This window comes from Nerophis ophidion, linkage group LG08, assembly GCF_033978795.1.
Source record: "Nerophis ophidion isolate RoL-2023_Sa linkage group LG08, RoL_Noph_v1.0, whole genome shotgun sequence".
Taxonomy (NCBI): Eukaryota; Metazoa; Chordata; class Actinopteri; order Syngnathiformes; family Syngnathidae; genus Nerophis; species Nerophis ophidion.
Window position 1 is genome coordinate 71,668,744 of NC_084618.1, and position 16,225 is coordinate 71,684,968.

The 16,225-nt window shown below is 35.7% G+C and overlaps 1 protein-coding gene across 1 annotated transcript in view; it reads right to left on the bottom strand.

Moving 5' to 3' along the window:
• Positions 1–16,225, bottom strand: part of LOC133558460 (zinc finger protein 397-like) — a 90,028-nt gene that overhangs the window by 56,124 nt on the left and 17,679 nt on the right. Inside the window, exon 3 of the mRNA XM_061909843.1 lies at positions 2,492–2,553. The gene's annotated coding sequence lies outside the window, so the exon portion shown is untranslated. The remainder of the gene's footprint in view (positions 1–2,491; positions 2,554–16,225) is intronic.

Sequence of the window (16,225 nt, forward strand, 5' to 3'; positions counted from 1 at the left end):
GTTCTGGTAAAGTGAAATCCTACAAAAGAAAATAAAAATAAATACAGGAGACTAGTACCGTATTTTTCGGACTATAAGTCGCGTTTTTTTTTGTAGTTTGGCCGGGGGTGTGACTTGGCCAAACTAGAAAAAAAAATTAAAAAAGGTTTTGTTTTTTTGGTTTGGCCGGGTCTCACCCCCGGCTGGACTGTGGAGAAGACTGCGACTTATAGTCGGAAAAATACGGTATACCCAGCACAATTTAAAGTGCAATTGTGTGCAGTCTACAAAAGATGGATAGAGGTGGGAAGTTTTCGCATTGGTGTACATACGCAGGTGCAGTACTAAAACCTTTTCGGAGTACATTAGACACAAAAACATGATGGAGATTTAGCCCATTCATCCATCCATCCATCCATCTTCCTCAGCTTATCCGAGGTCGGGTCGCGAGGGCACCAGCCTAAGCAGGGAAGCCCAGACATCCCTCTCCCCAGCCACTTCGTCTAGCTCCTCCCAGGGGATCCTGAGGCGTTCCCAGGCCAGCCGGGAGACATAGCCCATAAGTATACCAATTTCAAGACGAAAAACTAGTGTGAGGAATAAAATGTACAAATATATAAATGACAATAAATCCTACCTTCACTAAACTCCCTCTAAATTGGACAATTTTCTCTACTAAACAGTGGCAAAATAAACTCTCGAACTACACTACATACTTTTTTCTCATAACCGTTTTATTCTTTTGCTATATGCTAGGTCCAATTGAGCTAAGACAAATGCTCTAAGGAGATGTTACAAAGTCATTTGTCCTATTTGTAAATCCATTCAGCGGATGTGTGTGATGCCAGGCAAGTAACAGCAGCCATTAGGTTCATTTAAATGGAATAAATACACCACAGTTCATACTGTGCCACGCACTGTCACAGAAACATGGTTTATGCAAGTAGAATAGAAAATAAAGCATCAGTGACAAACAGATACACCTCTGATGCCAAATGGCAAGAAAACAACCAAATGGTTCATCCAGTTTGAGCAGATGCATCGACGCAACTGAGCTTTGCTTGGCGCCGGGTTTTGTTTTTAATTTAGTGTAAATACAAGGCTGACAGCAGAGTGTTTAATACACAGTGGCGTGAAACTACTGCAGTAGTCTTTCAAGCTTATCTTGTTAACACGACACAGTGATGCTATTATATTTACTAAGATTGCTGTGTTTAGGCGAACGACACAAATAAATAAACTTTGTCATGATCATCAACAATCGTATTGAGACTTTTGTTTCCCAGTCTTATACATCTAATTTTGAAGTTGAGAAACAGGGCTCACCATGATTGCCTTGACTCTTTTACTTAATTATGTAACATAACATCCTTCATGGAGGAGTAATGCCTATATTATGACAATCACACAGACTATTCCATTACCTCGCCAAAGGATGGGCGGAATCAGGAAGTTAAGCAGACAAACTAAAGAAAATTAATTCAAAAACCAAAACATAATAGTAAGTTATGAGACAAGTTTAAATAAAGAACATTGTAATTGAATTTATATTGGAAAAAGTAGCTATTATCAGTGCATCACTATCTGTTAGATACTGTAGACAGGAATACTGCCATACTTGCAATGATGTAAGCACAACGATAATATCTTAAAGTCAGAGTTTGTGGTAGTAGTCTCCCCTGACAGTAATCCACATGTCACCTTTACACACTATCTTTATCTAATCCAGTGCAGTCAAAACAAAGAGCAAGTGTCATCTTCTGAACTGGCACTATCAACTATTTATTTTTATCTGCCTTTTTGATTTATACACTTGCAGCACTGCACCACAGTGGGCACCTTATCTTTTATCAAAAAAGACATCTTCTCAGAGAGAGCATCCACAGCAGTCAGCACATTATAAAACAAAATAAAATAAATAAATAAAACCAGGACTTACCTGACTTAGAGACTACCAAATGTTGCGTTGCTTTGTTTTAATTAAGTCAGTCACATCTCATGATACCAAACAATTGAGATTGCGCTCTGATGAAAATTAATCAGCACTTGTGAATCCCCCCAGGGGTATATATTAATTGCCAGACCCTTTCATTTGAATTTCATGCTAGATGAAAATAAAGACGGTTTAGAAAATAATCTAAAAAGGAATATTGAACAAATTAAATGTAACCACTGCAATTTAGGGAAATATTAGCATTACTACCCCCTATGCTTATTCCTGTAATTTACAGAGATTAGCCATTCATTTTTTTAATTTCAAATGAAAAGCTTCTAACTTAAAACTTAAAAACTGGGACACACACCCGGTAACCTCTCTCATTTTAGTCCCTTTTGCGTTAAATATGTAACATATTACTATTGTACTTTTTAACAGGTTTGAACACAATTGTGTCGGTTTATTTCTATTTTCAATTAATTTAAAATGAATTTCATTAACATTGTTGGAAAACATGTTGCTTTCAGGCCTAAATTAAAATTTCTATCTTGTAAGAATTTAAATTGAATGCCCTACCTTATCGAGGACCTATCAGTCTGCTCGGAGAAACAACGAGGAACCTGAAGCTTCAGCACCATCTGTCAAGGCAAAATATATATAGAGATATACATACAAATAGAAACATATACTACACATACATACATATATACACATACATCCATTATGTATGTGTGAGAAAAAATCCCAACACTACTTCATCTCTACAGAACTGTTTCATGAGGGGGTTCCCTCAATCATCAGAAGAAAAAAAATAAAAAAATAAAAAATCTCCTGATGATTGAGGGAACCCCTCATGAAATACATACACATATTGCCCTCTACCACGGTATCGAGCACTTTTCTCTGGATAATCTAATCAAGACATATATGTTATATATGTTATATATATATATATACACATACATACTGTATATATACATATATATATACACACACACATACATATATATACATACATACATATACATACATATATACATATATGCACATACATATATATATACCGTATATATATATATATATATACACACATATATATATATATATATATATACATATATATATATATATACACACACACATATATATATATATATACATATACATATATATATATATACACATATATATATATATATATATATATATATACATACACACACACACACTTATACAAACCCCGTTTCCGTATGAGTTGGGAAATTGTGTTAGATGTATATATTAACGGAATACAATGCTTTGCAAATCCTTTTCAACCCATATTCAATTGAATGCACTACAAAAACAAGATATTTGATGTTCAAACTCATAAACTTTATTTTTTTTCTGCAAATAATATTTAACTTAGAATTTCATGGCTGCAACACTTGCCAAAGTAGTTGGGAAAGGACATGTTCACCACTGTGTTACATCACCTCCTGCAATCCAGACATGTCTCCCATCGAAAATGTGTGGCGCATTACGAAGCGTAAAATACGACAGCGGAGACCCCTGACAGTTGAACGACTAAATCTCTACATAAAACAAGAATGGGAAAGAATTCCACTTTCAAAGCTTCAACAATTACTTTCCTCAGTTCCCAAATGTTTATTGAGTGTTGTTAAAAGAAAATGTGATGTAACACAGTGGTGAACATGCCCTTTCCCAACTACTTTGGCACGTGTTGCAGCCATGAAATTCTAAGTTAATCATTTGCAAAAAATAATGTATTTTATGAGTTCGAACATCAAATATCTTGTCTTTGTAGTGCATTCAATTGAATATGGGTTGAAAAGGATTTGCAAATTATTCTATTCCGTTTATATTTACATCCAACACAATTTCCCAACTCATATGTAAACGGGGTTTGTACACACACACACAATATATATATAATATACATACACATACATACATATATATATATACACATACATATATATATATACACATACATATACATACATACATATACACACACAAACACACAAATTTATGTTTATTTACAAGTTAGAATGCATACATAAAATACATTTGTCCTCATGACTTTTTTAATGATTGTAAACAATCAACACATTTTTTTTTAAAAGTGCAGTTCCTTCTTTAAGTTTTATAATCAATCAGAAATATTAAGCAGCTAAATTGCGCAAAACATGGATACGTGTGGAGAGGGTATTTTGAATTTTCCCACAATGCATTGTAATCAATGGGTTTAATTTAGAATTTCTTATAGTGCTTGGACATTTTTATAATATCCACAAAGTTCAATGAGCAGGTTGTGTTATTTGTTACCACGTGTGTTGACTTTTTGTGTTAGTTGCGCCATGAGTAGGGAAGGATGTTTGGATTGTGCAAATGCTGTGCTATATTATTCACTTCAAATCACACATTTTGGTTAATGACCTGATCCACTTACATTGTCCGCAAATTAGTAGGAAACAGATTGCTAAATGTTTAAAATTAGTTTGGAAACACCCAGCGGGCCATATTTCTCATGACGCCTCGCGGGTCAAACTGAAGAAACCGGCGGGCTGCATTTTGCATACCCTTGGGCTATGCATTCACTGCTAGCTAATGAGAGCTATTCAAATCACTATAATTAGCAATTTACACAAGAAGCCAATACTATATGAAACATCTTTTAACATTTTAAAACTAATTTTTTTGTCAAGTTAATGTTTCAGCTTTTAGCAGAAACATCTAGCTCTCTTTGACCACATGGTCACTTGTTAAGAATTCTACTGGACATTAAGGCAGCAACAGAACCAATGTTTTAATTGCGATACGTTGCAAAATGCTGAACCAGCATTAATTCCTCTGACAAGTTCATTGTTTGCAGCACGACAAATGTAACACTCATACCAACATTTATAATTGGAGTACTGAAAATTTAAAGCCCATGCAGAGGTAGATAAAGATGCTAGATGCTGACCACTAATGTTACTTTAAATGCATCTACCACCATCTGAGGGAGTTGATAAAGTACAGCAATACGTAAACGGTAGAACAGGGATGGATGGTTACCTAAAGCCACAGCTGTTAATGCCAATGACTTGGCACTAATTTGAGATGTGTGGAATTTTTCTAGACCATGCAATGGTCAACTGCAGGAGATTTAGCAGTTAATTGAAAATAAATGTTAGATGTTTATTGGAGTTTGGGAAGTAATGATGTTAGCATGTTAACACAATGGCTAAGTTTAGCATTTAGCTCACCACCAGATTTTAATGTATTTCATGTTTGAAATACTAAGGAGGTGAGAGAGTGAGTATTTAGTATGCATTTGGGCCAGTGTGAGCCACAATCTCAGCCATGCAAAGTTAAACAAGAATGAGCAAATGTGGGACTGTGAGCTGTTTCTCCATAAATTGTCCATTTCGGGATTGCTCACTCCTTATTTTTCTATTGTGGAAGCTACCGAGCAGTCAAAGGTGACACAGGAGACATTGTGCTCTCATCTAAATTGTCACTTGTATATATTTCTGCTTGTATTTATGTCGCTTTTCTTCCAACATGACATGTCATGTAAAACATTTAGAACCCTCAATGCTCGTTTCATGTCTCATCACTTGCTTTTCCTCAAAGCACAACATTTACATTATACATCACCTCTGTTATACCGCAAGCTAAAGAGACTACAACATTTACAGGAAACGGTTGAACAATTTCTTAAGTAGCTTTGAGTGTTCCCCCAATTACCTCGCAACCGTCCTTAACTGCGTTCTTCCAACTTCAACTCTGCATCACATTCAGTATGGCGTAAACAGTAGCAATTTATTCATGTATTTTTATTTATTGTATGTCACTTTTTTCCAATGGATGTGAAAAGCTCAAATATTCATCTGTCTGGAAAAACAATTTGAGTCGAGAGGACCATTTATCAAGCGAAAACTACTCTTTGTCGTGTCAACTTTAATATGGCTTGTTTAGTTTTTGTTGTGTTGTTTTTGTGTCCTGTTAGTGGATTGATATTGATGTACTGCTGCCCGTGTACATGCTGCGCATACATAGTAGACGTACATGTGCTAGTGTAGTTCTAAATCCATTAACAGCCTCTCTGGTACTGTTTGTCATACAATGTATATTGATTGAGAGCAAAAAGGTAGTTTAGCTCTGTAGTAAATAAACAATAATGCCCAGAGTTAGCATGTTACATTTGCAAGGGTTATTAAAGTGCTGCACAAAGTGAAAATGGAAACCATTTTCGAGTATATTGCATTTAACTGTTGACTGACAAGTTGTGTCATGTTTGTGTACGTACCATATTTTTCAGACTATAAGGTACATAATTTTAGCCGTTTGCAAATGCACCAAATCATTGAATTTCAATATTTTGGATTTCATAAATAAAGGGTTTGTATGTACTCTATATCCAACATTATGTATTATTCTGACTGATCTTTTGTAACATATTTGGTGAATTAAGTTTAATTTTGTAATTATTTCCGCATAATTCTGGACTATATCCCAGATATGCTAAGACTAGTGTAGAAAATGTGAAGTCTAGAATAAATTTTGCTTTATTTATTATAGAAATACTCTTAATTCCTTCATTGTTTTCTGTTATATGTATTAGCTTATGTGTGTTGTCTCCTGAACACAAACATGTTTTCAATGTATAAATAAGTGAAGTGAAGTGACGTGAGTTATATTTATAATGCGCTTTTTCTCTAGTGACTCAAAGCGTTTTACATAGTGAAACCCAATCTATAAGTTACATTTAAACTGGGAGTGGCACTGGGAGCACATGGGTAAAGTGTCTTACCCAAGAACACAATGGCAGTGACTAGGATGGCAGAAGCGGGGATCGAACCTGGAACCCTCATGTTGCTGGCACGGCCACTTTACCAACCGAGCTATACCGCCATATTTAATGTTGTTGATCCCCAAACTTGACCATCCTAAAAAGGCACTATCGACAAAAGAGAGAAGAAAAGCATAATAGCAGTGATGGGTGTAAGACTAGAAATAGTCAGCAAGCAAAAATAGCGCTTTAACTGAACCCAGATCCTAAATAAGGTTGTTACTATTAGATTTTCATGAAAGCAAATGTTGATGAGTGACTTAGAGAGGGAACCAGAATCCCAAGACATACTGGTTTGGTGAGGTTTGGTTAAGTTTTCATCCAAAACCAGTATGACGGAGGAGGATCAAATGCTTCATATTGCAGCCAATATTTAAGAATCCTAATATTAGTTAGTAGCCTTGTAGTAAAACCTAGAGTTTGGTAGTGCTAGTCCTCCCGACAACTTAGGTAATTGCAACTATTGCTTACGTAACCTTTCTTTTCCTCCTGGTGATTGACTTTGGGATGAAGAAGCAGAGAAGGAAAACTTTGGTATACGGTTTGAAAAGAAAGATCAGTTCGACCTCGACTTCACTGATGACATTGCACTCTGAGAAGAATACACACACTAAATTGGCTCTAGTGTGTGAATGTGAATGTGAATGTTGTCTGTATATCTGTGTTGGCCCTGCGATGATATAGTGACTTGTCCAGGGTGTACGCTGCCTTCCGCCCAATTGTAGCTGAGATAGGCTCCAGCACCCCCCGCGATCCCAAAATGGACAAGAGGTAGAAAAATGATGGATGGATGGAGAAATATATTCAGAAGGTGGAAAAAGTCCAATGTTCAGTGAGCACCATTAGCAAAAATGGTAATATTGCGGAAGAAAGAAGAACACGGATTGGCAAGGCAAACTCAGTGTTTGGAAATATTCATAACTCATGGCAAAGAAAAAATTTAAAAATGGAAACAAAGATCAAAATACTCTATACTATATGAAGCTGTAGTACTATATGTCATGTTATATGCGTGTGAGACTTGGCAAATAACTGCAAAAAATTAAAGAAAGATAGATGCCTTCCACCAAAATAGACTCAGGAGAATAATGCAAATTTCCTGGAAAGATCGGATCACAAATGAAGAAGTACGCAAAAGATCCAAACAGAAACTAGTGACACTAAACATAAGTAAACAAAGATTGGTATGGCTTGGACATGTAATGAGAATGCCAGATGAAAGAATACCCAAAATAGCACGAGAATAGAAACCCCAGGAGGCAAAAGAAAAAGGGGCAGACCATTAATAACATGGAGAAGACCATTAGATAAAGACCTCACAAGCAGAAATACCATCTGGGGATAAGCCAAATCCATAGCCCCCAAAAAAATTGCAGTGGAGGAACTTTGCGGATCAATGTCCTATAAAACAGTGGTCCCCAACCTTTTTGTATCCGCGGACCGGTCAACGCGTAATAATTTGTCCCGTGGCCCAGGTGGGAGGGGGGAGGGATGTCCTTTTTTTTTTTTCTTTGTCATGAAAAAGGGAGGTTTTTGTGGTTGGTGCACTAATTGCAAGTGTATATTGTGTTTTTTATGTTGATTTAATAAATAAATAAATAAATAAATAACAATATATATATATATATTTATATTTTTATAGAAATTAATAAAATAATTATTCTGCGGCCCGGTACCAATCGGTTGGGGACCAGTGCTATAAAAGACGGAACAAGTATGTAACTATGTATATAAAGTCGTGGTCAAAAGTTTACATACACCTGCGAAGGACATTATGTCATGGCTGTCTTGAGTTTCCAATCATTCCTACATTTGTTAATTTTTTGTGATAGAGTGACTGGAGCACATACTTGTTTGTCACAAAGTTTGGTTCTTTTATGAATTTACTATGAGTCAACTGAAAATGTGACCATAGCTACATTTTTGTTTCATCTGACATCCCATGGACGAAGATAAAACCTTCTGGAGGAAAGTTCTGTGGTCAGATGAAACAAAAATGTAGCCGTTTGGTCACAACACCCAGCAATATGTTCGGAGGAGAAAAGGTATGGCCTTTAATCCCAGGAACACCATACCTCCCGCCAAGCATGGTGGTGGTAGTATTATGCTATAGGCCTATTTTGCTGCTAACGGAACAGGTGCTTTACAGAGAGTAAATGGGACAATGAAAAAAGGAGGATTACCTCCAAATCCTTCAGGACAAACTAAAATCATCAGCCCGGAGGTTGGGTCTTGGGCGCTGTTGGGTGTTCCAACTGGACGATGACCCCAAACACACGTCAAAAGTGGTAAAGGAATGGCTTAATCAGGCTAGAATGAAAGTTTTAGAATGGCTTTCCCCAACTCCTGGCTTAAACATGTGGACAATGCTGAAGAAACAAGACAAGGTGTCAGAAAACCAACAAATTTACCTGAACTGCACCAATTTTGTCAAGAGGAGTGGTCAGAAATTCAACCAGAAGCTTGTGGATGGGTATCAGAAACGCCTTATAGCAGTGAAACTTGCCAAAAGACATGTAACCAAATATTAACATTGCTGTACGTATTATTTTTGACCCAGCATGCACAGCCATGACATTATGTTCTTTACAAGTGTATGTAAACTTTTGACCATGACTGTATGTATGTATATATATATATATATATATATATGCAGTACAATCCATCCATCCATTTTCTACCGCTTATTCCCTTTTGGGGTCGCGGCGGGCGCTGGCGCCTATCTCAGCTACAATCGGGCGGAAGGCGGGGTACACCCTGGACAAGTCGCCACCTCATCGCAGGGCCAACACAGATAGACAACATTCACACTCACTTTCACACACTAGGGCCAATTTTAGTGTTGCCAATCAACCTATCCCCAGGTGCATGTCTTTGGAGGTTGGAGGAAGCCGGAGTACCCGGAGGGAACCCACGCATTCACGGGGAGAACATGCAAACTCCACACAGAAAGATCCCGAGCCTGGATTTGAACCCAGGACTGCAGGACCTTCGTATTGTGAGGCAGACGCTCTAACCCCTCTGCCACCGTGAAGCCCATGCAGTACAATATGATCAAATAATAAAATGTTGCATACAAAAACAGCAACAACAAAGAACCAAAAAAGAAAACAATAACTTTGAGTTTACATAATAATGTTCACACAAAAAATAAAAAGAGAAATATAAAAATATATATAAATATATATTTATGAAAAAATAAAACAAATAATAAATGGCCTAAAATATACACATTAGTGTACCAAAGAAAAACAATAAGTGACGAAAAAGTACCATCCATCCATTTCCTACTGCTTGTCACATAATCAATAGTCAATCAATAAAACCACTCATGACATTAGGTACAATCTATAATAATCTATTTCCGCAATACTCAATAGACTTAGAGTCTATTCTTAAAACCAACTATGCTGATGATTGATACCAGATATTGTGGAAGTCGATTCCAGTAAGTGATTGCCCTATACTACACAGTCACATTCAGTTCAGCTCCCGCTGCATACACCTATCAAATCAGTTTGGAATAATTACAAATAAAAAGCAACACCACACTTAAGTTTGTAACACATCAATTCATTCTCAAAAGTTTCAAGTGAACGCCACTTAAAGGAACTGCACTTTCTTTTTTTAATTTTGCCTATTGTTCACAATCATTATGAAATACGTGAAGACGGATGCGTTTTTTAATGCATTTGAAATAGTAAATAAAATATTTGAGCTTCAATACTAAAGCTGGTGTTTAGTTTGCGTGGTAGCACCTAATTGTATCTTGCACATGTGTTACTGTGGTGTTATAAAACCTCTACTTGATGCACAGCTTGCTTTTCTGTGTATTTAATTAATGCTACCTCAGCAAAGAATAGTAAATACCTGGTAGCTTTTCCAAAAGTGTTTTGTTTACATCTTCTTTTCTTTACATTTATGGATTGCAATGCCTTGAAGTTTGTACTTCTGCAATTTGCTCATAAATAATGCAATCACCACCTGTTTTGTACATGCCTATTGAAAAAATAAACACATTAAATTGCTCTGCCGTGGTACGTGATATATTATTTTTTTTCCCCTGCAAAGCTTCCAACTGCATCAAATTGCATCGAATCGAATTGTAATTAAAAAAAAAAAGTATTGTTTGTGAATCGTATCGTAACCCATGTATCAAGATTTATATCGAATTGCTATTTAAGGTATTCATTTTACAGCTTCCGTTTATTTTGAACATGCATACAATACAATTAGAATGTAATTTATCACATATTTCCAATTATTTCAGTAGAACACGTCCAAAAAGGAGTCGGAAGAAGCTTTTAATATTATAGCATGTATTTGTTCTCTGTTTGTAACAGAAAAGTGAATAAATAGATTTATAAATAAATACATTTACTGTAAATCAGTAAACAAATAAAAAATACATTAATAACCACTCTCTCTCTTTGTTTTTTTTAAATGAGGTTTAAGATCTTTAATATAATATTTCTTCATATGAACATTTTGAGTTTGAACAATCTCTGAAACTGAATCATATTAGTGCTTTTGTTTGATTTCCTTTTTTAATCCGTTCCATGATTTGTAGCAGGCATAGATTGCATTTAACTCAGTCCCAATTAAAGTTCAGAGTTCAGCGCCTGCGGTGTCAGCATTAATTAGGCAGCTCATTAGAGGCCATTAAAAATAGTGATGTGCATCTAGTTCTAATGACGCTGAACAAGTAAACTGCTGTAATCAAGCACCAATTAAGATTTGAGATTACATGCTCAAAGTGCAACATTTGCAAGAAATCTATGGATTATATATATATATATATATATATATATACCATCCAGTGATGGGCAGAAATGTCCAATGCTACAGTACAAATATGATACCACTCATATTTTAAGTGTTAGACGTCGTAAATATAAAAATAATCCTTAAAATGCTCAGATCAGTGAGCATTTTAAGGATTAAGCACTGCAGTGTGCCACAGAGGAAAAAAACTGTTTTGGCAAAGAAGACAAATGTGATGACAACCATAAAACAAGAAATTAAACGCATCCTGCTTAGTACAATATGGCTACATCGTCAATAACAACAATCACTTAACATACTTCTTTTTACACTCACATGACAACTAATTTAAAAAAAAATCTGTCATCAAACAGTGATTAGTTGTGTCCATTATAGTATTTTAGTTTAGCCTTATTATGTAGGGATTAACTTATTTTTAATACTTGCATGACAGATAAGAATGTTTAAAAAAATCACTTATGTACCGTATTTTCCGGAGTATAAATCGCTCCGGAGTTTAAGTCGCACCCGCTGAAAATGCGAAATAAAGAAAGTAAAAAACATATATAAGTCGCACTGGATTATAAATAGCATTTTTTGGGGAAATGTATTTCATACAACCCAACACCAAGAATAGACATTTAAAAGGCAATTTAATATAAATAAAGAATAGTGAACAACAGGCTGAATAAGTGTACGTTATATTACGCATAAATAACCAACTGAGAACGTGCCTGGTATGTAATAACTATAACTTATAGAACATGCTATACGTTTACAAAACAATCTGTCACTCTTAATCGCTAAATCCCATGAAGTCTTATACGTCTAGTCTCTTACGTGATTAAGAGCTAAATAATATTATTTGATATTTTACAGTAATGTGTTAATAATTTCACACATAAGTCGCTCCTGAGTGTAAGTCGCACCCCTGGCCAAACTATGAAAAAAACAGCGACTTATAGTCTGAAAAATACGGTATGTGGTATCCAAGGGAAAGTAGCCTTATTTATTTACTTGTTTTTAACTTGTTTGACAGCTAAAATGTTAAACCAAAATCAAATAACCACCACAAAGGACACTGTTTTTAAGGTGGATACATGTCATTCAAGTGAGAGTAATCTTATTTTTGGTTAACTTCTTTTTACACTTGTATAACAGCAAATAATGTTAAAAAGTCAGACACTGTTAAAAACGGTTAAGTAGTTTTATTAATTTCACTTCAATTTGGCTTGGTTATATTGGTTTTCACATTTTGTGCTTCTGTAGTTGTTGAAAAACAACTTCTATAGTGTTATCAGAGTTATCAAATAGTTTCAGTATTTTAATTACAATAAACAGCCGTTAACTTGTTAACTTATTTTTAGAACTTATTTTTACAACAGCTAAGAATGTTTAAAGGTTCATATTACATGTTCATGTAAAAGTTAACTTTGTCTATGCTTGTATAAGAATGTGTCATCCAATGGAGAGTGTTTACTTATCTTAGTCTGTTACATCAGCTAATTTTTAATGTCTTATACTTGTACAACAATAAATGTTTATTGCGGGTAAATAGTGCTGGATCCTTTAATTATTGTATTTAGCATTGCTGTGCTAGTTGTCAAATAATAATAATAATAATGTCTTAATCGTCTCCTCCATGAACACAGTGGAAGTCAATTATTAACAAGTCACAGGGAGTATTGTTCAAAAGGGAATACGCGTTTCAGTCGGCCATGTGTTTCGCACAGCCATCGCCACTGTTTGCCCTTGTGTGTCACATTACAGCGTCTTATCGCGTCAAGGATAATTGGAAGTGTGGGGGGGAATACCAAGCGGGAGATACTGAGGACGACGGTGGGAAAACAAACAAAGGGGAAAAAAATGTGGGACGACATCCATGCCAGGCCTCACAGAAATGACACACTGTTATGTGGTCGCCATTGATGGTGCCTTCAAGGACAAATATGTCGTTTCACTGCCGAGAGAACAGAACCGAGATAACATGACAAAAAGATCTGAGATCCTAAGGGAAGGACAGCAAATGTTGTCCCATTAGATTTGTACACCTGCTGATAAGTATATGACCTGAGGGTGTGGTTGTCATTCTTCAATGGATATCAATAATAATAGTTGTAGCTGAGATAGGCACCAGCGCCCCCCGCGACCCCAAAGGGAATAAGCGGTAGAAGATGGATGGATGGATGGATAGTTACAGCCCTACAATACCAGGAGTGGCCTGTAAGTTGTGCTAAAATACACATATGTCAATAATAGTCAATTCAATTGATATAGTCGCTCTACTGTATATATGTAAATGGTTAAGAAAGGAACATCGCCCCATTCAGTACTGTAGACTAAGCTTGTCCCTTCAAAGACAGGACCCTACTGATTTATTAATAATTATTTACTCACACAAGACAGCTAAAAAGTTAAATCAATGACAGGCCAATGCTTGAACAGGCAATATTCAACTGTTTTACAATCAAAATAACAATTATGATTTTCTTACATTGCTTTCTCATTTATGACCCTATTCGCCAAAGTGTTTTTTATGCTTTTGAAGCTAGGCACAATCCCCTAATCAAATTCTACCATCCAGCCTGCAGACACGCCTACCCAGCATAAGTCAGGCAAAAGTGTGTACGTCTGGAATGAAGTCAGACTTATTGCTAATGAGACAGACTTTGCTGTGATGCTTTTTTTTCAATTACCTGAAAATGCATACAGTTTTATTAACACTTGTGAATGTCATTGAAATGCATAAAAAGATCACACTTTAAATTTGAAAAGACCGTTTCCATCCAAGCTGTGCTTGTCATGTGATTGTGTACAGTCATGGAGATGTAGTCTGTCTATGCACGCTAGAGCAGCTTCTTCATGGCTGGAGGTGAAACAAAGTTTTGTTTCACCTATGATAATAACCACTCTGATATTATTTAAGTAAGACAGTAAGTAAATAACATTTATTTGTATAGCACCTTTCACAGAGAAAAAAGCCACAAGGTGCTTCACAACACTGTTAAAATATCAGAACGTACACTTAATATAAAAGGCCGAAATACAATGTAAAAGCACAATATAAAAACAAAGTATGAATGAACAAAATAAAACACTATTAGTGATGTTAAGAGTTCTGATCAAAATGTCTGTGAAGCTGTGACTTGTCAGAGGGGCTTGACAGCTATTTCTGTGTGTGTGTTTTTGCAAGGGAACGTGACAGTTTAATGTTAACTTAAAAAAAAAAAATAGTAATTAGACTCAAAATACATTATATATGTATTTTACTACTAAATAGATTGTTCAATGATCACGATCCAAATGCATTTAACATCTGTACCAGGATGTTCAAACACAGCAAATATAAGTGGGATCCCCTTCTGCTGTGGTCGCACTTATGAAACAACAATGTGCATTATGATTTCTGATGGTTAACTCAGAGTGGCATTTTGGTGCTTTTATCCTCATCTCAATAAATGTTTGCAGGTGTCTCAATTGAAGCGATCAGAATAAAATGTATAGTTCTCTGGAAGTTTATTTTATCATTTTAGAATGTATGGTGTACACTGCATCTAAACTTCAAGTGCAATATAAGTTTTAACCTTCTTGGGGTGCTGGAAGTAATTCCAGCCTCATAGGTGCGAAACTTTTTTATTTCTTATTCCTTGTGTATTTCTATTACGAGATACTTGAAAACGAAGAGACAGAAGAAAAAGGAATTTTGAACTTGAAGGAACTTTTCTAAGGCATCTGTGTGCTGAAGAACACTAATTAGTGGAACTACATTGCAGTTTTTTTTAATACGCTGTAATGTTTAAACAAGTTTATTGCTGTTTATTATACTTACAAGCTTCAATTTGATACACAAAGCTACGAGAAGTGATCGAAGTTTTTTAAAGTACCAAGAGAGTGAAAAAAGAAGTTGCCATTATATTGAAGCTATTATCATATGTATTTGATTTATGACACCAAAAGACTTCCAACATTTGCGAACAAATGGTTATGATCAAAATAGTATCAACAATTGCGAACAAATGGTTATGATCAAAATAGTATCTCACTGAGACTCCCGAGCCTCTTTGAGACTTAATATCAAGCAAGTCACATGATCCGTGATGTAGAAATAGCAACCACAGAACCCCTTTCCCATCAACAACAATGCTAATCATGCAGACTTTGTGAGAGCCAACAATCATTACTTTGGGAAACATTGGGATTCAGAACCTTGTATTTTTGAGCCCGAACACAAGGAGGATGAGTAATTAATTTTAGAGACTGAGTGCTTAACGGAATCAGCTTTATCGAAACACTGTATCATCAGCAGCATTGCTAGGTGCTAAACATACAAACTAACCATAATGAACCATAATAAAACAAACACTTACCGTACAATTTCCATTTTCACTGGGATGCCGACCAACATGACACTTGCATAATAATACTGCCCGGTTTCCCACATTCCGTTTATTTCGAAAACTTTCTAAAAAAATGTTGCACAGCAACTAAATGAACCCTTAGTGTCTAACAATCTCTGTGAACCCTTTCAATCCAGTGTCAGGGCAAATCACTCTACGGAGACAGCCCTCGCAAAAATTACTAATGACCTATTGCTAACAATGGATTCCAATGCGTCATCTATGTTGCTGCTTCTTGATCTTAGCGCTGCTTTCGATACCGTCGATCATAATATTTTATTAGAGCGTATCAAAAAACACGTATTG